Here is a 23,736-nt window from a genome sequence, read left to right on the forward strand (position 1 = left end):
CAAACCTCAGGGACGAAAACAGTAATTAACTCAATTTATTTTTATGTGGGACCCACTACTTTATAAAGAAAAACAAAACAACCCCAACCCCACCCCACCTTCATCGTAGACCAACCATCATCTCCGGTCATCTTCTCCGGCCACCGTAAACTCTCCGACCAACCTGCAACATCCATCGCTGCCGTCATCATCATTCACAAAATCCCGCACACCACAGCACCATACACCATCCCTGCACACCACATCACCTTTCAAAACCGCACACTCTGTTCATCTTCTCAGTTCATCAACAGTTTCATCATCATCACTTCCGTCGATCACCATTAATCTCCATACATCACACGCGTATACATGTACTGATTTATCCATCGTCATCGTCATTTTAATCATCGTTCAACCTACATCTTCTCCGACAACCTCTGACGTCTTCTCCGTTCACTTGCGACATCAGTTCTTCATCATCTCCGGCAGACACCATCTTCAATCTTCATCTCCTTCTTCTCCGTTAATCAACCACCTCTGACCACGGTATCACCGACGACCTGCAACTCATCACCATAACCACCACGACCTCCAGTTGTCATCATCTACTGTTCGTCGACTGTACCTCCGTTACCTCTCGCCGGAGAAGATGACCGGAGATGATGGTTGGTCTACGATAACCCGTTTAATAAGTTTCCTTATCAGCGAGTTGTTTCCGTTTGACCAATTACAGAAAAAATTAACGTGCATTACCCAATTAATGGTAAATTGGCACCTCTAATCAAATATAATCAGTCTCGTTACCTTCTAAGGAATTTGGAATCTTTGAGGGAACTGACATGAGGCGAAGTAAAAACGGATGGAAGCGATGCAAAACTTATGTTGCTGAATGTTTGTGTAAAGTGAACAGATTTAACCTGCTTGATAGGCGAAAGACTGTTGATATAATTGAAAACTGGGGAGTCCTGCAAACCGGCAGCGGTGGATGTTGCAGGTTGGTCGGAAAGTTTACGGTGGCCGGAGAAGATGACCGGAGATGATGGTTGGTCTACGATGAAGGTGGGGGTGGGGGTGGGGTTGGGGTTTTTTTTTTTTTTTTATAAAGTAGTGGGTCCCACATAAAAATAAATCTATTAAATAGGTTAAGTTATTTTGTTTTTTAGTAAGGGTATTTTTGTCATTTCACACCCTCTTAACAGAGAAAACAAACTGAAGTTAAGCCTGGGGACTATCCGGGAACAAAAATTGAAAACTTGGGGACTATTCAGGTAATTTTAGAAAGTTTGGGACTATAGGTGAAAAAAGACGAAACCACAGGGACTATCCGGGCATTTTTCTCTTTGTTTTATGTGTAAAAGACGCAATAGAAAGTTGACAGAAGTTACCTATTAAAACAGAGTTATATATGTTAAAAAAAAAGAACACTTTACTAGTATTATAATCTGAATGTAAAACTCACGCGTTGCGATGAGATATTAAAACTTACGTGTTACAGTAGGGATGTTAAAATTTGTAAAACCCGGTTTCGAAGACTATTTTTTTTATTTCCAATGTTTATATTACACTAAATTGTATGATGTAACAAAAAAAAAAAAAAAGAATAAGACGTGTTTTACATCGACCGAATACCTTAAAAAATATATACTGATAATGGTTTCGATAATGCCGATGCGGCTCCTAAATTGTTCGGTCCATACTGGCTCGGTTTGTCATTGTACCGCTATTTCAAATACAACTCCAATTTATATGAAATTTACATCGAAATGTTGAGAAAAAAAATTCAAACACAACCACATACTTTTATAAAAAAACCTAATGATTGAAAGTCATAAAAGAAAATTAAAAGTACCGGATTAAAGAAATATGGTAGATATTGTATAAGGGATAAAAATGAAACGTAAAAAGAGAAAAAGAAAACTCAAATTCACTATTAGCATAACCTTGCAAATGTTATATACTAAATTCCTAATAATTACAACTAGTGGGGTTCCTTATTGTTTGTGGCTTATTTTCAGTTGGTATCAATTTGGTTTGTTACAGTAGTGGTTCAATGCTAATTGCTAGCACTCTATATACAACCAAAAGCAATGAAAACGATCACCTATACTGATATTGATGTTTCTTGGGGGGGTATCGTTTTAATTCGATATGATATTGGCACTCGCTATAGCTTACGATAAAAAAAAACTCTAATCCAAACACAAATTTGTTTTCAAGTAAATTTGTGCCGCACACTATATTCTTCTATACCAAGTTGATTGATTTAAATATTAATAAATAATTTTCGCTTTTATTAAATATTAATAAATAATTTTCGCTTTTATTATAGCCTACTTTTTACAAAGCTTTTGGGCTCACAGTAGTTGAAGGCTTGAAGCTATGACTTGTGGGTTTCCAGTATTTGTAGAGAAGGGCCTACATATGTGTTCCGTATATTATATTGAGTTATAAACATTGATTACAAGATGATGCAAAAAACTAAAATCACATGATCTTGACTCTCTCTCTAACTTACTGATTGTGCAATTGTCAATCTTCAATTCAATCATCCCTGTCCCATGTCAACAAGCCTTTAGACCGGGGCTATGGTGGGGCGGGGGTTTAGAGCATGAGTTGACACGTGGAGTTCGAGCCCCCCGCTGCCGAGTGACGTGTCCGTGGGGTATGGCGGGGCGTGACTAGCCCGGCGTGGCATGGCCATGTGTATAAAAAAAAAAAATCTAAAATTAAAAAATACACACAACATTTAAAATGTGCCCCGCTATGACCTAGCCAACAAGCGAATAAGAGCCGGCCACATAGGATCACTAGCATGCCCCACGCCCGGCCTTAAAATCCCGCCCCTTGGGCCACGCCCAAACCCAAACCCGCCCGGGGTGGTGGCTTGGGCGTTTTCAGCCATTATGGTCAATTCATTTGTACTTAACAGAATAAATGGATGGGGTTAACGGAGGTGGACTGAAATGGTTACGAAAGTGAAACCACAGGGACTGAAATCGCAATTTTTAAATTAATGGACTGAAATAGTAATTTTTGACAAACCACAGGGACGAAAACAGTAATTAACTCTAATTACATATAAGCTTTTTGCTTAACAACTAGTCTAAGTTTGGCAACAACAAGATGAGTAGCAATATACTTAAGAGTTTGGTAATCATCAATTCACAAACATCTAAACCTAACACAGACACCCCCTCACCCAAGCTAAATGCTAAAAACTAAACCCAAAAAAAATCTAAAAAATACACAATTTTTTTTAATATTTTTTATGTAAAAATCGCTACTTTTAGTAGCCAAATTTTTTTTTAAATTTTTTTAATAACGAAATCCAGCGATTTTTCATTAAAAAATATTAAAAAAAATTGTATGTTTTTTAGCTATTTTTGGTTGTGTTCACATTGGTTCTCGCGGTTCTCGCAATAAAGGGTGGTTCCTAAATGATCCTTCTCATATATATATATATATATATATATATATATATATATATATATATATATATATATATATATATATATATATATATATATAGGGTAGGGATCCTAAGAGAAGTCCACCCTATTTAAGAAACTTGAGAAGGATTCTGGACCACACATTTCCCTAAGCTTTTCGTAATATACACATATGTATAGTTTAAAATTGACTATATACATATGTGTATAATTCAAGATTTGACAATATACATATATGTATTTAGTCAATTTTAAACTATACATATGTGTATATTACGAAAAGTTTAGGGAAAATGTGTGGTCCAGAATGCTTCTCAAGTTTCTCAATTAGCCTAGTGCTTCTCACATGATCCTAACCCTATATATATATATATATATATATATATATATATATATAGTAGGAGTTTGGTAGAAAGTGTATTTTTCCTAGAAAGTCTAGGAAGCAATGAAAATTGGACATGTGGCATTGAGTTATTTTAACTAGAAGGGCAATTATGTAATTTACATTTTAATTTTATTTTTGGAATTTATATTTCATTAACTAACATTGCATGATCTCGAAGGTAACTGATTATGTCCATGATTTTCGAAATTTTGGTTGTGTTTTGAATCCAAATCTCATTCAAATCATATGTATATACAATTCTTTCTATCGTTTTCTTCTTCACCAGCAATATTCGTATTCAATAAATTTTTCAAAGAGAAAAATCATGGCTTCAAACACACTTGTTGATTGTGGAGATGGTTATTAACATTTAACTGCAAAACCATCAGCTTGTTCTTGGTGATGTGTTTTAACAGCAAGCAGATTCATACAATTATGTTTTAGCATTTAGATTCATACAGTTGTATTTTAACAGCAAGCAGATTCATACAGTTGTGTTTTAGTATTCAGATTCATACAGTTGTGTTTTAACAGCAAGCAGATTCATACAGTTGTGTTTTAGCATTCATGTTGGTAATGCTGGAGGATTTTTTGACGCTATGTTTTATTATTCAGATTCATACAATTGTGTTTTAACAACAAGCAGATACATACAGTTGTGTTTTAGCATTCAGATTCATACAGTTGTGTTTTAACAGCAAGCAGATTCATACAGTTGTGTTTTAGCATTCAGATTCATACAGTTGTGTTTTAATAGCAAGCAGATTCATACAATTGTGTTTTAGCATTCATGTTGGTAATGCTATAGGATTTCTTGATATTGTGTTTTAACAGCAAGCAGATTCATACAGTTGTGTTTTAGCATTCATGTTGGTAATGCTGGAGGATTTCTTGACGCTGTGTTTTACCATCCATGCTGGTAATGCTGGAGGATTTCTTGACATTGTGTTTTAACAGCAAGCAGATTCATACGCTGTGTTTTATCATCCATGCTGGTAATGCTGGAGGATTTCTTGACGCTGTGTTTTAACAGCAAGCAGATTAACACGATGTGTTTCTTCATGAAGGATAGAAGGAAGAGAGAGAGAGAGAGAGAGAGAGAGAGAGAGAGAAAATCGCAAGAAATGTGGGGTAATTATGGAATGACAATTATTTCCATATTTAAAACAAACTAAATGACATATCTACCCCTGATTAATTAAATAATCCTATTTTTAAGAAACACATATTACCAAAATGCCACCAAGATGATCTCAACCATTAAACACACCCATTGGATGGCCCAGATCGCTTCCTAGACTTTCTAGGAAAAACACACTTTCCGTAGGATCCCCACTCATATATAGAGTGGAGTTGGCTAGAAAGCCTAAGTTTCCTAGAAAGTCTAGGAAGCAATAGGGAGGTGACATGTGGCTTTTAGTTTTTTTATTCAAAAGGACATGATGGTAATTTGATTATTAATTTAATTTTGGAATATTATATATCCTAAACTAACTATCCAGATATTTATGGAAACGTATATCTCTTTGACTATTTCGAATCATTACAATTTCAAAAGGGCAGTTACTTTAAATTATGAAGTTCAAATCATTAACAATTTCTTCACATTGTGTTTTATCAGTTACTGGGTTCATCACAATGTGCTTTACCAGTTACTGGCTTTAGTTACTGTTTCATCACATTTAACACCCAAACCCTAATCCCAAGCCTGGCAGAATTCTTTCAAACTCGCGAATTTTGACTCCTTTTCCCTCCTTTCAACCCACAACCACCTCATTTAACACCGAAACCCTTATCCCAACTATAAATACAACCCCTTACCACCTCCTAAACACTTTCCACACTCCAAACACTCTCTCTAACACTCTCAAATCTCTACATTTCTCAACTTTGGGTAGATTCATCCAAGTTCAAAACAGTGAGTTTTGAGCTTGTTTCTTCACTTTTTCTTCATGTTTTTCTTCTCTTCCTTCTTTGGAACACATCTAGGAATGTTACCACAAGTTTACCATGGTAAAGTAAGATAGAACATCACCATATTTGAGGTCTAAAGTAGGGTATATTTTCTATTTTTAACAACTTTCAAAACACGGTTCATACTTACTTGTTTCTTAAATTTCTATGCCCCAAACCAAGTTGCCAACAAATCCTTTATTGGGAGACTTAAGTTGAGGTATGAAATCAGAAACTAAAAGGTTCATAACCGCATTTACTTTATGTTCCAAAGGATCTAAGTAACCTACAGGTGTTGAAACCAACCAAGCCCACAACCTTCAATATTGTGAGACTTGTGTTTTGGTAAGGTGTGAACAATGGAGCCTTGGTTTCCAACTATGATTCCACCTCCTCACTTAATTAGTTAATCCATTTCTATATAACCTAAGTCATCAAGTAAACTTACTAGTAATAAAGTGTCCAAACTAAACCAAGTCTCCAAACATTTGCCATGATTGGAATGCACTACTCTAGTCTGAGTTTCACTTGGTTATATGATGATTTAGATGATTAGTTAATTGTACATTCTTTATTTTATTCATAACCAACCAAAATCATCAACTAAGTTGACGATTTTGTGCTTTGGTGAATCCATATAATGACGTTAAATGGATGGCTTTCATCTTAGCTCCATGCATGACTATATATGACTTGGACTACTAACAATTATATATATATATATAGATACTTACATTACATAGGAGAAGGATGTATAGAAAACCCACTTTAATTTAGAAAACCCGGGAAACTCAAAGTTCCCGATTTTTTTTGTTTGAAAAAATTTATACATGTTACATACATGTTTTTAAGGGTTTTGGGCAAAAAAAAAAAAAAAAAAAAAATCAAAAAAGCGCCGAGTAGATATTTTTTAAAAAAAAGAAACAAGTTTTGGTGTAACACATGTTACATTCATCTGACATATTTGTAACATGTGTTACACCAAAACTTGTTTATTTTTTTAAAAAATATCTACTCGGCGCTTTTTTGATTTTTTTGCCCAAAACCCTTAAAAACATGTATATAACATGTGTAATTTTTTCAAAAAAAAAAACATCGAGAGCTTTGAGTTTTCCGGGTTTTCTAAATTAAAGTGGGTTTTCTATAGATACTTACATTATATACATATATATATATATATATATATATATATATATATATATATATATATATATATATATAAACGGGATCAGGAGAAAACGCTCAAAAGTGTGAGAACGGTGAGAACGCATCCTGACCCAACACGTGTCCTGTGGCATTAAGAAGGGCGGAGGGGCTTTTTTGTCTTTTCATTCTTCTTTTATTTTCACAAAGCGGTATAATATTTTTTGGCGTCTAAGTTTTATTTGGTGTTAATTGTATTCATTAAACTTTTTGGCATTTAATTAATTGTTTTTGTGTCACATATATAATTTTTTGGCGTTATATCGTTTTCTGGTTAATTTTTTTTGGCGTTTGTGGCGTTTTGTATAATAATTCACTACGAGTAATTAATGTTTGCATAAGATTAAAATAAGTTCAATTTTTCTTTTTGGCGTTTATTGAATTTTTTGGCATTTTACTACCCTTTTACAAGGTGCTTCGCCAGCAGCTGTTCTCCCAGTTTTCATTCTACTAGCGTTTTGGTGTTTGTAGTTTTTGGCGTTTTATATAATAATGTATTTTATTTATATAGAATTAGATAACAAAACAACATATAACTTGATATCAATACAATATAAAATGAAAACAAAAATAATTAAAAATGGTAATCTAATTTTTCTTTCTAATCTTCAATGTCATCAGCCTCTTCCTTCTTGAATTTGTTTTTGGCGTTTTGAACCTTTTTTGAATAATCTAGCTAGATGCCAACTTTCCTTCATAAACCCCGTCTTTTTCAGAAGAAGCTGCTTAGTGGCATCCTGTTTTTTGGTGTGATATTCTTGTTTGGTGGCATGTCATTAAAGATCAACTCTTGCTTGATGCTATTTATAATAATAGAGTCCAAAATAGTATTTTATTTTTGTGTTGAACCCTTTCTTCCATGCCTATAATCATTAAGAACAAAGCTCACATGATGGCATATCACTGTCATGAGTCTCTTTTTCCTGAATATTTGTCCATCTCATTCAGCAAAATATTATTGAGTTAACCCCCTCAGAAAAAGGATCCATTTCAGTGAAACCTTTGCCATCTGTGGCGTTTTAAAGGGAGTGGTTTCTAGAGGATATGGCATTTTTTGTGTTTTTCTGGGTGATTAATTTCATTGTGTATAGACCCCTCTCTTATATGAGTTTTTTGGCGCGTAGTTTTGGCGGGACTTTTTATCGTAGTAAATGATAGTAATAAAGTAACTGTCTTTTTAGTTACTGTTTTTGTATTTACTGTGTTGATCAGCTTTTATCAGTTTTATAGGTTATAGACGTCCCATCTTCTAAGTTTGGCGTTTTTTTTAAATGGTCTTATGCAAACCAACATGACAAAATACAATAACGGAGTAAATAAAATATTAAGCAGGAAAAATAATTTTTGTTATTTTTGGCGTTTTGTTAGGCTTAACCATTTTTAGTATTATTTTGGCGTTTTGCTAATAAAGATAGAAATATATCATTTAATTATCTTAAAAAAAAAAGAAGATTACATAGAAGAAAAACAAAAAGAGGAAAAAAAATTAAAATCCTTCGTCAGAAAGTACTTTATCTGAATAGTATCCATCACTTGTGTCATCTTCTTCCTCCTCAGAGTCTTCATCTTGATCTTCATCCATGTCATCACATTCACCTTCATCAGCTTCTTGTTCCTGAAGATTCTGAAGCCTCCACCTGAACATGTCTTGCATTAACTCCAATTTTGAGTCTATTTCTGTGTTGGTACAAGTGGCGTTATGCAATTCTTCCATGAAACCCTGTCGCTGCTTTGTCATGATGTTCTCTAGCCAGTAGACTTCCTGCTCTCCGTTGTCGTATGTAACCGTCACCATGTCTGTTTCATCATCAAAACGCCATGATGTCATTACAGGGTCTGGCTTCACATCTCCTTTGATTGGTCCAAATTTGCTGGTTAATGCTTTCATAAGCATATGCGTTTCATGGCATTCGTTGTCTAGAGCGATACCAATGGATAAGATTTGCCTCTGTATCTCTTCTTCCATCTTCAGAATTTCCCTAACCGTCTTAACATACACCCTCCTTCTGTTGTCAAAATGGAGGACGTATCGCCTGATTCCCAGAGTGTATCTCCACGAAACGATTGTTGCCATTTTTGGCGTTTTGTTTAAGTTGGCGTTTTTGGTTAACGAGTTTTTATTTTTGCAGAAAATGGATAGATTGAAGTGATTATAGAAGCTATGTTTTACCTTTGTTTATATAATGATGTTTTTGGCGCGTAATTTTGAAGGGAATTTCTTCTAATAAATGTTAATAACTGAAATTCAGTTATTTGTGTTGTTTCATCTTCCTGTAATATTCAACGCGTTTTATTTTTAATTTTTGGCATTTTGTTTTTAATGGCGTTTTATTTTTTGCATGGCGTTTTATCATTTGATGGCGTTTTGAATATGAGTGGTAAAAGACCCTTTTACCCTTAATGAAGCGCGTCCCACATAATAATATTGATGTTATTTACGAAAACGCCACCACGCAATCTAGTCCATGGATTGTTTTGATCGGACGATCCATAAGCGTTCTCACCGTTCTCACACTTTTCACCGTTTTCTCTAAATCCTGACCCTATATATATATATATATATATATATAAACTAACCAATCCTAAGATACTAACCAATCCATGGTTTGATGTCAAGAGAATTATGGTTATGATATCTTGGATAAAACTCCTCACGGATTGACTTCCAATAGGCGAATTTGTACCTATGAAAAATACATAGTTATGGTGTCCAAACTTAGGTGTTTTGTCAAGATAATTTTTATGTATTTTCCTACTAAGTAACCATCTTGCATTTGCATTTCGAATTCAAAATCCGTCAAACTCATACGCCTCATTTATCCTCGTAGGATAATTCGGTGGTTCTCCAAACACTCAAACGCATCAACTCATGTACACGGGATTTACTACGCAAAGCGTGAGTCGATCAATTTTCCTTCTGACACACTTTGGGTGTAACATGTACAATATATTACAGATCACATACTCACGATTAAACTTGTTTACATACACACTTTATCCTTAAAAACATGATACTTGTTATATTCTTGTTATTACATGCCATGCTCATACTTGTGTTCTATATGCTCATTAACTTTGCAAGCATACCTTAACAATTATAGCGCTATAGGATTAATGCACCGCCCGTATTCTTGTGGTAATGTTAAGTAAACCATTTTATGCACGATTGCAGTATACTTTGGTTTGACTTATAGTTAATACATGCTTGTATGTAAATAAACAATGTATGCAAATTACCATGTTGGATATGAGACAAGTTTTAAACACTATTATACTATGTATTCAAACTTGTATACTCGCCAACTTTTGTTGATTTTATTTTAATACATGTTGCAGGAAGCTATTTGATGACGATTGAAGGACGATATTTAGGGTGGACTAGAAACACACCTAGACTTTAATCTATGTTTTGTTTTATGTTGTTATTTTATTTGCAAAAAATGTTGTACTTTCCCTTCCAAGACAATGTATTTCCCTTTTAGTATGAATGAAATTTGAATTATTTAAATATTGTCACAAATTAGCAAGTTATGATGTCTCGAGCAATCATGTTTTCGTGTCACTCTGATGTTTCCGCCATCAGTGTGATGTCAGCCTTGATTGCGAACAAATGTTTGTACTTAGTATAAATAGATCTCACATGTTAGAGATCTATTTCATCACTTGACATCCTTATTGTATGAACAGAAGTGAGTGATCAGGCTGAGGGGGACTATAATCATTAATACAAGATTGATCATCATACTCAGTAAATCCCACCAATAGCAAAGCAAAGGTAGGGTCTGAGGAGGGTAAGATGTAGACAACCTTACCTCTACCCCGTAGGAATAGAGAGGCTGCTTCCAGTGAGACCCCCGGCTCGATAGTAGTGTCACACCCCAACCGATGGCAGAATCATCGGGGCGTGGCACTGAGCAAAACAGATTGTCAAGAGAAATTCCATAACGACTAAATTACCAAATAGTTAATATTATGTCCCATACCATAACCCATTAAGTAATCTAATTATTACAGACAAAGATATTCTCCAAACAAAAACTTGTTTCGACAACTCATATTTCAAATAAAAATAAATTGTCTGTTTGTTTCTAGACTCTTCCTAACTTGTTTCCACATAGCAAGCATCCTAGCAGATAGCATCCTAAACACCTGTCACATACGTTAAAATACGGGTCAATACACATGGTGTAAAGGTGAGCATACAAGTTTGATATAACATAATAGAGTTCGAAATAGTTTACGCATAACCAGCATGTAACATGTATAAAGTGAAGGCTAGTAAGTTATCGACAGAGAAATATGCACAGACGTGACTGCGAGTTGTAGAATGCACAACACATATCCCCACTGGGACGTGTGAAGTAAAGCCCTTAACAACCCCTGTCCACGACAGGTGCTGAGTCCAAACTATAGTACTATCGTTGCTAAGGTGTCAGGCAACAATCACTGTGTTAACATAACATACAAGCATTCATCGACTAACACGTAGCATGCAATAATGGTTAGCGTATAAATAGAGTTGCGTTGTGTGATTGATGTGATTTGAATATAGATAACGTATGTAACACCCAAAAGTGCATAAAGCAAAAAGGGATCGAGTATACTCACAGATTGTGTTTAACAAGTAAACGCGCTCTTGGATTGAAGGGAACGCTGAGAGAGATTAGCCTGAACAGTTAACGATAGCATAAACGATAAGTGGCGCGTAAAATGGTGCAAAGTGATAAGTGTCGGATGGTCATCCGATTGGATGGCCATTTGATTGGATTGACATCTTGATGTGTTTGTGTATGATGGTTTGTACTTTGAAGTTTTCGTTGTAGCATTTTGAAAACAGAGAAGTATCTCTACCTTTCAGGTCGGTCGATCGAACGGCGGCTCGATCGGACGGTGATCCGTTCGGTGAGACATTTCTTAGAGAACAAGTTCACAGCAGTATTATCATCCAATCCGGTGGTCTACCGATCGGGTGGTAATCCGTTAGAACTGATAGTGCATTGAACATGTTGAAAATTGTTTAAGTGTTGAAGTCCAAACGTCACCTGGTCGGATGGTCGTTCGATCGGATGGCAATCCGGTCGGACGGCAATCCGTTCGATGTTCAAAACTCTGAATAATCAAATAAAAAGTTTAAGTGTTTGAACCAAGTGTAAGCCGATCGGGTGACAGTCCGATCGGATGGCAATCTGATCGGATGGCAATCCGTCCCGTGACCTGATCGTCTTGGACACTTTGATTATTTTGTAGGTTTTGCGTTTTTTTCGAGACAGTGTGATAACGAGCTAAATAACAGAAACCTCGTCAAGACTCAAGTGATCCGATCGGTCAGGAATCACCCTAGTCCGGTCAGTCACTGGTTTGAGCCGGCGGTTCATGCTTAACCTGAATCAGTTGTCTCTTGGATAGAATTCAGATCTTGAACCAATACATCACTAAGAAAGAGTAGAAGATCAGAATTAGCTCCGATTCTATCGGTTTTGAGTGCATTGAGTGTAAAAGAGTTGAAAGAAAGTTAGAAAACCATCTTTCAATCTTTTTCACTATGAATATGTTCAGATCTATGCAAGATCTTTGTTTATTCATGTGGAAACCGTCCAGATGTAAGTTGTTCTTGGTGGATTGAAGCCAAAACATGAAGTTCATAAGAACCCCATGATGACATCATCCTAGAACACCTTAAATCTTGTGATTTCATGGTTAAAAGTTAAGATTCAAAAGAGAAAAAGATGAAGGAGTGCGTGTAGATCATGAAAGTACAAGATTTAGGTTGAAAACTTACAAGAATTGCGAGAAATCGAGAGAAAGGAGGGCTGAGTGTGGCTGGGTCAAGTGGAGAGCTGTCACATCACAAATGATGTGACAGGTAGGTATTTATAGGGTTTCCCAAAAAGGAAAGTGCAATGGGTCGAGTGGGTCACCGATTGGATGGCTGTCCGATCGGATGGCAATCCGATCGGTTAACCATCCGATCGAGCAGTCACTCGATCAAGTGGCTCCGACGATTGAGTTTTGGCGTTTCGTTTCTTGCGTTGGGTTTTGCGATGCGATAGAGTTTCCCATTAATCCCAACTACTATATCTAACATACAATCATCCTAAATAACTTGCGTTTAGCGTCTGCGATTCAATTACGATAGTGTTGCGATTGCGTTTTGATTAAACACCACAACATAAACATAAATAAACATGCACAAGTAACACATAAATAGCACACACATGTAAAACAATATCCAGAACGCACAATTCGAGTTGCGCATGCGATTGCGATGCGATAAGCGATAAAGCGGCAAAACATGCGATAAATATCGATTAAACTTCGATTATTAACAAGCACTCCACATAATACAACTAACGTGATAAAATAAATATATTATTTACAAGTGAAAGAAGTCAAAACAGTAGTTGAGCAAGGAGTGACAAATCGCAATTAGCAATCTTTTCTTCCTTTGACTTCAATGTTAACTTTGACTTGACTTTCGAAACACGAAGTGTTACAAGTAGTTTTGCATCAAGCCTTGGACATAAGGCACATAACACTCTGCAATCGGGACAAAGACTAATTAGTGTGTGTACCCTTTTGTCTTTCAGCTATCAACGCCACCACATGATGCGTGATTAACCGTCCTCAGCTTTTAACGTTATTTTCACAAAATTAGTAAAATAACGTTAAAATTAATACAAGATTGATTTCTTTCCCAATTTATGTGTTATCATTCATTCATAATTAGTTCACCCAAAGCACACAAGTTAAAACTCAGATCCTAACACTGGATATGTAATTCCTTTTTCGTTTTCTTTTCCTTCAAGTGTTTTTTTCAAATTTTCGTTTACCCAATCTAAGAAGAGATATGTTGATTGTACATGCGTTGAAGTTCTGAGTGGAAGGTTACCCACTGTTGTCTACGTGTTTCTGACTATATTCTCTACAAGTTGCTTTAGTTCGACAACCTATTGAGCGGTTATAACAAGCCTCCTAAAAATATTTTTGGACACCCTAAATGTCCCTAAATATACCCCGTACATGAAAACCGGACCCGTTATAGCCCCACGCTTGTAAAAATCAACAAAAACGAAATTTTACAGTCCCTCGCGGGCCACAACGGAGACCTATTGGTCTGTCGCGGGGCGCGACGTCCTCGTTCTGATCCAGACACCTGGCGTGCCACGTGGCACCTGACTCAGCAAAGCTACGAGCTGACTCGGCAAGCCAATAACCGCCCTAGGGGCTCTCGCCGGCCGCGAACGCCCGAGCCTTCTCTTTTGTGGGGCGCGACCAAGTGGTCGATCACCCTATAAAAGGGGGGGTCAGGGTTCATTTGTCAATCTTTCAGTTTTATTTTCTCTCTCAAATTCTCCGATAGTAAAAATTCTGCTCGAACATAATACCCAATATATAGCGAAGCTCTGCCTCGTTGTAAGTACTATAACCCTGCTATTACCCTACAAGATCGATTTAGAATTCCGTAACGCATGTCGGCTTTGCCCGACTCAGTCATTGGAATTCTGTCTCCTGTGTACACCCGATTGATTTAGAATTTCCGTAATGCATGTCGGCTCCGCCCGACTCAGTCATTGGAATTTCTGTCTCGAGTGTACGGTTAATTTAAATTGGGTTATTTTACTAACACGTGTGCATTATTTGATTTATTGGATAATAATCAGGAGATTCTCAGGAAGCCTTAGTATTATCTAAACTTGCAATGTGAGTTGATCCTCTTTTTATAAATCCTGTTTGTGAGTAATCCTAACCTTTTGCAAACTGTTTTTACAAAACATCGATTGTTTTAATTATATTCAACAGTGATTGAGTATTTGTATTCTACAATTATCGTCGGTATGTTGGGGTTTTGTATACAAAATTTGTTACTACACTGTGAGTAGTAACATGACCACCAGTCATGGATTGACAGTACCGTGGGTGGTAATTAAGGTAGAATGGTAAACAAACGTAATTGCGAGATCGCCATCGATGCTGTAAAATGATAAAACCTGTTTTGATTAAATTGGGATTCACTCACCAGTATTTCCTGCTGACAAAATGTTTTAAAACGCGGTTCAGGTAACATAATATGAAAGCCCAATAGAAGCCAGCTGGAGAGCACTAAAGGTCTGGGATAGTAGCTATAAAAGTTTACCTAAAATAAACAAGACATTTTGTTTTCAATAATTAGGGTTTATCCCTATCAATGTATTGTCAAATGAACTTGGGTTTTATTCCCATGAAATATTATTATAAAAAGTTTGATGTTTTACTCTAATAAAAATATTTCCTAACTACGGTCCTGATGTATTCCACTGCCAAATTAATAAACACCAATACCACCCGCTCTGAGTAGCTCGCGGCCGCCCGCTCCCGGGCAGGGGTCGGGGGTTGCGACAGAAGGTGGTATCAGAGCTACGGCCACTAATTTAAGCCGAAGAAGTGTTCTGCTGACACTGAAATTCCAAATTATGTGTTAGGAAATAAATTATGTGCTTATGTGTTATGTGTTATGTAACACCCCGTGTTTTGAAAGTCAAAGTGCAAGTCAAAGTCAAAGTCAAAGTCAAAGGAAGAAAAGATTGCTAATTGTGATATATCACTCCTTGCTTAAGTATTAATTGTACACCTTGACTTGTAATCGAATTCTATTATTTGTTTGCTTTAGTTGTATTATGTGGAGTATCTATAACAATCGAGGTTTAATCGCATATTTATCGCTAATGTACCTATCGCTAATCGCTATCACATCGCAACTCGAATAATGTGCTTTGGATATTGTTTTACGTGTGTGTGCCCTTTTTATGTGTTACGTGTGCATGTTTATGTTATGTTTATGGCGATTAATCGAAATGCAATCGCAACTCTATCGCAACGCAAATGCTAAGCGCAAGCTTATTTATGTTGGTTGTATGTTAGATATAGTATTTGTGTGACTATTAATTAAATCTATCGCATCGCTTAATCGACACTCGCTTAAACGCATCGCAACGCTCAGCATGCAAATCGAAACATCGAAAACCGACTCGCGACAACCTTTGATCGAATAACCATTCGATCGAATGGTCATCCACACGGATGACCATCCGATCGGTTTGCCATCGGATCTGCCACTTGTGCACACCTTTCCTTATTTGGCAACCTATAAATACCCCCCTGTCACATCACAAACAGTGATGTGACAGCTCTCTCGTTCGACCAGCACGTTCCAGCCCTCTTTTCTCTTGATTTCTCGCGATTCTTGTAAGTTCCTTTCTCAAATCTTGTACATCTATCATCTACACACACTTCTTCATCATCTTCACCTTTGAATCTTCATTTTTAACCATGGAATCGCCTGATTTGAGGTGTTCTAGGATGATGTCTTCATGGGGTTCTTATGAACTTCAAGGTTTGGCCTCATTCCGCCAAGAACAACCCAGATCTAAAGGATTTCAACATGTTTAAGCACTGATTTCGCATAGATCTAAACATTTTCAGAGTTTGAAGGATTGAAAGATGTTTTCATAACTTTCTTTCAACTCTTTTACACTCATGCACTCAAAACCGATAGAATCGGAGCTCGTTCAGGCCTTCCACTCGTCTCCTAGTGAAGTGTCGGATTGAGATCTGATTCCTATCAACGAGATAACCGACTTAGCGGGTTGAACATGAACAACCGTCACGAACAGTTAACTGATCGGATTGGGGTGATTCCCGTTCGATCGGATTGCCATCCTATCGATCGACAATCCGATCGGATGACCCATGATCTTCAACACATTAACATTTTTCCAATTTTCAAAGAACATCAGTTTCTAACGGATTACCATCCGATCGAAAGACCATCCGATCGAATGACCATCCTGCTGTGAACTTGTTCTCCAATAAATGTCTAGCTGGACGGATCGCCATCCGATCGTTATTTAATGCGTCGTCATACCGTCTCGACCAACCCGTAAATTTTCAAAAACTTAACAAAATATTTCAAATTTCAAACGATCAGGTGGTCGAACAGATTGTTGTCCGATCGGATTGCCATCCTATCGATCGACAATCCGATCGGATGACCCATGATCTTCAACACTTTAACATTTTTCCAATTTTCAAAGAACATCAGTTTCTAACGGATTACCATCCGATCGAAAGACCATCCGATCGAATGACCATCCTGCTGTGAACTTGTTCTCCAAGAAATGTCTCGCTGGACGGATCGCTATCCGATCGAATGACCGTTCGATCGAACGACCTGAAAGGTAGAGATACTTCTCTGATTTTAAAATGCTAAAACGAAAACTTCAAAGCCATCATACACAAACACATCTATCCCAAACGAGTGGCAATCCGACCGAATGTTCATCCGACCGGATTGTCATCCGATCGAATGACCATCCGTTCGGATTGTCATCCGACCGGATGACCATTCGTCAATTAGTTCATTTGCACCGTTTAACGCGCCGTTCTTCACTTATGCTATCGTTAACTGATCAGGCTAATCTCTCAGCGCTCCCTTCAATCCAAGAGAGTGTTTATTTCCTAAACACGATCTGTGAGTATACTCGATCCCTTTTTGCTTTACGCACTTTTGGGTGTTACATACGTTACCTATATTCAAATCACAATTGACACACAACGCTAACCGTTACTGCATGATATACGTGTTACTCGATGAATGCTTGTATGTTATGTTTACACAGTGATTGTTGCCTGACACCTTAGCAACGATAGTATTATAGTTTGGACTCAGCACCTGTCGTGGACAGGGGTTGTTAAGGGCTTTACTTCACATGTCCCAGTGGGGATATGTGTTGCGCATTCTACAACTCGCAGTCACGTCTGTGCATATTTCATTGTCGATAACCTACTAGCTTCACTTTGCTACATGTTACATGTTGGTTATGCGTAAACGCTTTCGCAATTTATTATACTAATAAACTTGTATGCTCACCTTTACACTATGTGTATTGACCTCTATTTTAACGTATGTGACAGGTGTTTAGGATGTTGTGCTTTGCTTGCTATCTTTTGTGGAATCAAGCTAGGATGGAGTCTAGAAACAAATCTAATAAAATCTGAGTTGTCGGAACATTTTATATGTCTTTGAGAAAACAATGTCTGTAATAACTGCTTTTATTTTGATATATTATGGTGTGGGACACAATGTTAAATATATGTTAATCTTAGTTGTTATGGGTTTCTCCTGGACAATCTGTTTCGCTCAGTGTCGCGCCCTGATGTTTCCGCCATCGTTTGGGGTGTGACAGATTGGTATCATAGCCATAACTATATGGAATTAGGCAAGACTTGACCTAGTCCGGGTCGATGTCTTAGAAACGACCTAGTCTATAGTCTAAGTACCAACAGACCGCCTTGTCCGAACCCGGTAAGGGGTTCCGCGCAAGCCTACTTTCTATTATTTGATCGACTCGCAATCATACTATCACTCTGCCTTTCCTAAGGCAGGCACATAACATACAATTTTCAAAAATAAACGAGTGGTTAGATCGAGACTAGGTGTGAAAACCGCAAACTCTCGATTGGATCGCTTGTTCGACGCACATTTTTACTATAAACACAAGAATTTGCGTTGAATCAGGAGAGAAATTCGTACTTCGACGCAATTCTCTCTCGCCATCTCATGATTCTATCACACAAACAGGAATAAAGTCGCTAAGTTAGGGGTGAAACCCGACCCTTGGTGACTCGTTCCATTCTCGATTTTGGTTTTACAAAACTCTCACCAAAGTCTCGACGGACTCCAACGACTTGAGTTACGCTGTAACTAGAAGGATGCGTGCCGTTCGCCCAAAAATCAAGGCGAGAGCACCGTCCTGAAAGCCAAAGTGTGCGCTCGAAGTCCTTGTGAATAGTTGAATCTCTTTGGGTAGTCGATGTCTACGCACCCAAGACAATCTACTCTCGATTTTATGTGTTACGATTCTGGATTTCGCTGCCGCTGACTCTGAAATTTGTCGCTTTTATGTGGAATTTTATATGTTTTATGTGTGGTTTTACATGTTTATGTGGTTCTATTTTTGGTGATTTATTCGCTTTTCGTTTTCGTTTTGATCAACACACACAATTTGCACTGCACATTTATCTCAATACGCTAATAAATCGTGAAACTCTTGCAATCGCTACTCGCTTTCGCACTCGCAACTCTCGATCGCTTTACACAACTGTGAAAGATAGGTGAATACGTGCAATATATGTAGGTAAATACGTGCAAAATATAGTGTGTCCTCATGTGTTTCGGTGCTCTACGTGCTTATGTGTTTATGTGCTTATGTGATTCTGTGGTTTATGTGCCTACGTGACTATGTGTTTATATGATTAGACGTGTTACTGAGCTTTAGTAGTGTTAAGTATGTTGTGAGGTGAGATTCGACATATAGTGTCTGAATCCTGTGGCGATGTCTATTGCAGACAATGTCGTCATTTGGATCGCACACTGCTCGCTCCGCCCGTCGTAATCATGAGGACAAACGCATCGTTGCTCTCGTCGCAAAGCAGATGGCGAAAGTCATTCCGCAAATTGTCAGTGAACTTAATGAAAACACTAGCAAGTCCTCTGACGAGTCTATGACTGATTCTCCACGCCCTACATTTAGCTTCAAGCAGTTTAAAGCCTGCGGACCCAAAGAATTCATCGGAGAAGATGGACCTACTGCCATATTCCAATGGTTCGATTCTATCGAAGTCACCCTGCGCCAAAGCTGCTGTCCTAATAATCTCCGCACTGTTAACGCCACTGGCGTTTTCCAGTCCAGGGCTCTGGACTGGTGGATTGACGAAAGAAACAAGCATGGAAATGATGCAGCCTATGGGCTTACGTGGGATGAGTTGAAGGACATCATGATGAAAGAGTTTTGCCCTCCCCATGAGCTTCAGAAGCTGGAGAACGAGTTCTGGCACATCAAGCAAGAGGGTGGTGACAACGTTGGTCTAACTGCCCACTTTAAGCAGCTGAGTATATTCTGTCCGGGCCAAGTTACTACCCCCGAGATCACCATCAAGAAATACATCCGTGCTCTACCGAATTGTGTGGCTGATTTCGTGCAAACCGCGAAGACGACAACTATTGAGGAAACCTTCCTACTCGCTGCCGAGATTAATGACAAGCGAGTTCGGGCTGGTTACTTTGATAAAGCCTCCAAGAATCTTCACCAAGTTACCGCTGCTCCCACCGCTGAAACCGCCACCGCACCGCAAGCTTCAAAGTCCTCCCGCCGCAAGAGAAAGAACAACAGCAACAGCAGTAGCAAGAACTGTGCTGTTACTGCCGCACCACTGAACGCTGTTCCAGCTCAACCACAACCCCAGAACCGCCCAGTAGCGGCCCCAGTGAACAATGCACCGCCGGCCAAGCGTGCATATACTAGTCCTCACCCACTCTGCCCTACCTGTACTTATCATCATCCTACTGGGATTGCTTGTAGATACTGTGTTCACTGCCACATGTACGGCCACTTTACTGCTAACTGCCGTACCGGTCCTCGCCAAGCACCTGCTCAAGCTCAAGGTCAAGCTCCTGCACCACAAGCTCTCCTTCCTACTCCCCAGGGCCAACAAGCAGCTCCTGCACCCGCTGCTCACGCTAGAGCTTGCTTCTCATGTGGTGATCCCAACCACTTTGCTAATATGTGCCCCAACAAAGTGGTGAAGCAAGAGCCACAATAGTACCCGCAACAACATCAACAGCAGCAGCCTCAGCAGCAGCAGCAGCAGCCAGCAGCCCCACTACAAAAAAGATCGCCATCAGGGACTGAAAAATCAGTCTCTAAAACTCCTAAATCAGTCCCTAATGGTTATTAGGGACTGATTTTGTCAGTCCCGAGTCAGTCCTAATTGCTTAGTCCTAGATACTTTTATTAGTAACTAAAATCCAGTCCCGATTGTATGACACCAATAGGGACTGACATTCTGTCTTCTATACACACAAAATCAGTCCTCAATCTATGTTGTCATACAACATTATTTCAGTCTCGAATACATTTCGTCGGTAACTGAAAATCAGTCCTTGATACTAGGCCATTCAGGGACTGAAAATCAGTACTTAAACCGTGTCTATTTTGTCCCAAATACAATTAATTAGCTTCGGGTTCCATGACAATTCAGTCTCTAATAAGACGTTGTAGAGACTGAGAATTAGTCCCTAATAACATACCATTTCATTCCTTAATATATTTTATTAGAGACTGAAAAATAATCTTAGATGTCATCCTATTTAGTTTCGAATATGTTTTTTAGGGACTGAAAATGTGTATCTTTTAAGAACTTTTTTCAATATGTTCTTTTAGAGATTGAGAATCAGTCCCTGATAACATACAATTTTAGTCTTCAATTTACCTTTTAGGGACTGAAAAATAATCTTAGATTTCATTATTTAGTCTGGAATATGTTTTTTTTAGAGATTGAAATTTTGTATTTTTAAGAACTTTTTCAATCCCGGATATGTTTTTTAGGGACTGACAATCACTCCCTAATATGTTAATTTCGTAAGTATAAAATAGTCTCTGATGCTATGACTGTTTCTAGTCATGAGTTTTTGAAGACTAAAAAATAGTCTTTGATACTAATTTGATAGTCCATAATATGAATGCACATTTTGGTAATATATTTACTTTTTAGGACTAATGAGAGTCTTAAATGCAATGACATTCTCAACAAATTTAATTGTAGCATGTTAATTCTAAACTTGAATAAAGTTAAAAGTCAAACATACAATTAAATAGTACTTAGTAGATCAATCCTAAACTTCAAAATAGTAAATCAAACACCAACAAACTAAGTCTTAACTAACTCACTTCCTAAATCAAACTATCATTGTCATTGAGTTGCCCATCCAAATCATTTGCTCCACCCCTCATATGCGCGGAAAGTGAGCTCTCAAAATCCGGAAACTTTGAGCTCATGAACATTAACACTTTTTCAGATTTCTCATTACATTGTTTCAATTTCTCTTCTAGTAAAGCAACCTTATTTCGAAGTGCTTCCGCCTTGCTTGAAGATGGTTGAGACGATCCAGCTTCCGATGTCATCCAAAAATCTTTTTTTTTCTGAAAACCGGTCCAACGCCTACCTTCCATGCAGATTTTGTTGTTTTTTCCTTAGCACATACACTTTCAATTGCCTCCTTTTTGAGCTCGTGGTCCATGGTAGTAGTTATCGTTGTCCTTTCAGAAATTAACTTAGCCACTGCCTCCTCTTTATGATGAATAATATTTTCCTAACAAAGAGAGTGTAACAATATCATCAATAAGTAGTAAACGAATAAACAAATCATTCAAATTTCAAACAAATAATGTGACTTTTCTAAATAAAAGTCTTTGATAACTAAATGGCTCAGCCTCTAAAAAAAATAAAAACCAATGAGATTATAACAATATCATCAGGTTTTATTTCTCTAAAAAATAATATAAAAAAGGAATCATTCACATTATTATATTTGATAAACAAAGGCTTCTCATCATTCACATCATATGCTAAAAAATCAAAAAAAAAAAAAATGAAACCTAAGGGCTGGCTTAGTTGTTGTCTTGGTCTGATGATGATGGATCGTAATACGCAAAGAAAAAGAAACGTCAATATCCTTACGTATTGCCGCTCAAAATTCAGCCCTATATATTCTCTAAACCGGACTTGCATCTATCCGAAATCCAGTTCTAAAAAACAGCAAATTTTGTACAGATTAAACAACACAGGATTGCAGGAACATCAAGTATTATACATCATATATTATCTAAACGAATAAACTGAATACATAATACAAGATTACAGGAACATGAATTATACAGTAAAAATACAGAATACAAGATTATACAGCAAGTATTATTAGCAGCAGTAAAAATCAGAATCATTAACACCAGAATCAGATTAAAACAAGAACGACAACAATAATCAGAATCATTAGCATGAGAATTAGATTAAAACAAGAACAACGGCAATAATCGGAATCATTAACATTATAATCAGATTAAAACAAGACTAGCAGCAATAATCAGAATCATTAACATCAGAATCATATTAAAACAAGAACAACAACGCTAATCGGAGGTTCGAAATCATTAATAGCAGCATGTATTATTAATAGCAGAAACTAATAACCCAAAATTAAAATTCGACAAGATTATATAGCATAAACACGAGCTTTAAACAAAGAGAGTAAGAACTTACATATTCACTTTTTTGCCTCATCATTTAACCATCCTTTTTTAGCATTATAATGCAACTTGTAATAGACTTCAAAGGGGCTAGGCGGCGTTTGAGTCTCACGATTTGTCTGTGTCAACAAAAAGCAATAATATAACATAAGGCTTGATAAATGTGTGTTGAAAACATTAAAGTTGGAACTAGCAAATAATGGTCTATAATCTAAATATTGACATAAATGGTCCATAAATGAAAAGAGGTAGGGATGAGCAAAATCCATTACCCGACCCGACCCGACCCGACCCAATAACCGAGAACCCATTATAACACAACCCGAAATAATACCCTAAATATAAACTCGGTTCCGATTCTTTTGTTACTCGGCTATATCGGTCCACGGTTAGAAGACCGACCCGGATACTCAGTTCCATTTATTTGATTTCAGCTTAGCAAGTGTGTTATTCTGGTAGCTTTGTGAAGGCTGTGAAGCATTAAACTGGGAAGCTACTCTACTGTACTACATCCTCAAGCCGTTCAACAATGAAGAAGTCAAGACCGGCTGCGAAAATACAGTCCGCAGACCGGCTGCCGACAGTCTGCAGACCCATACAATGTGAATTTAGCTGAACAAATTGATAGAAGTTTGGTGGCTTC

The sequence above is a fragment of the Helianthus annuus genome, chromosome 12 (genome assembly GCF_002127325.2).
Source record: "Helianthus annuus cultivar XRQ/B chromosome 12, HanXRQr2.0-SUNRISE, whole genome shotgun sequence".
Classification (NCBI taxonomy): Eukaryota; Viridiplantae; Streptophyta; class Magnoliopsida; order Asterales; family Asteraceae; genus Helianthus; species Helianthus annuus.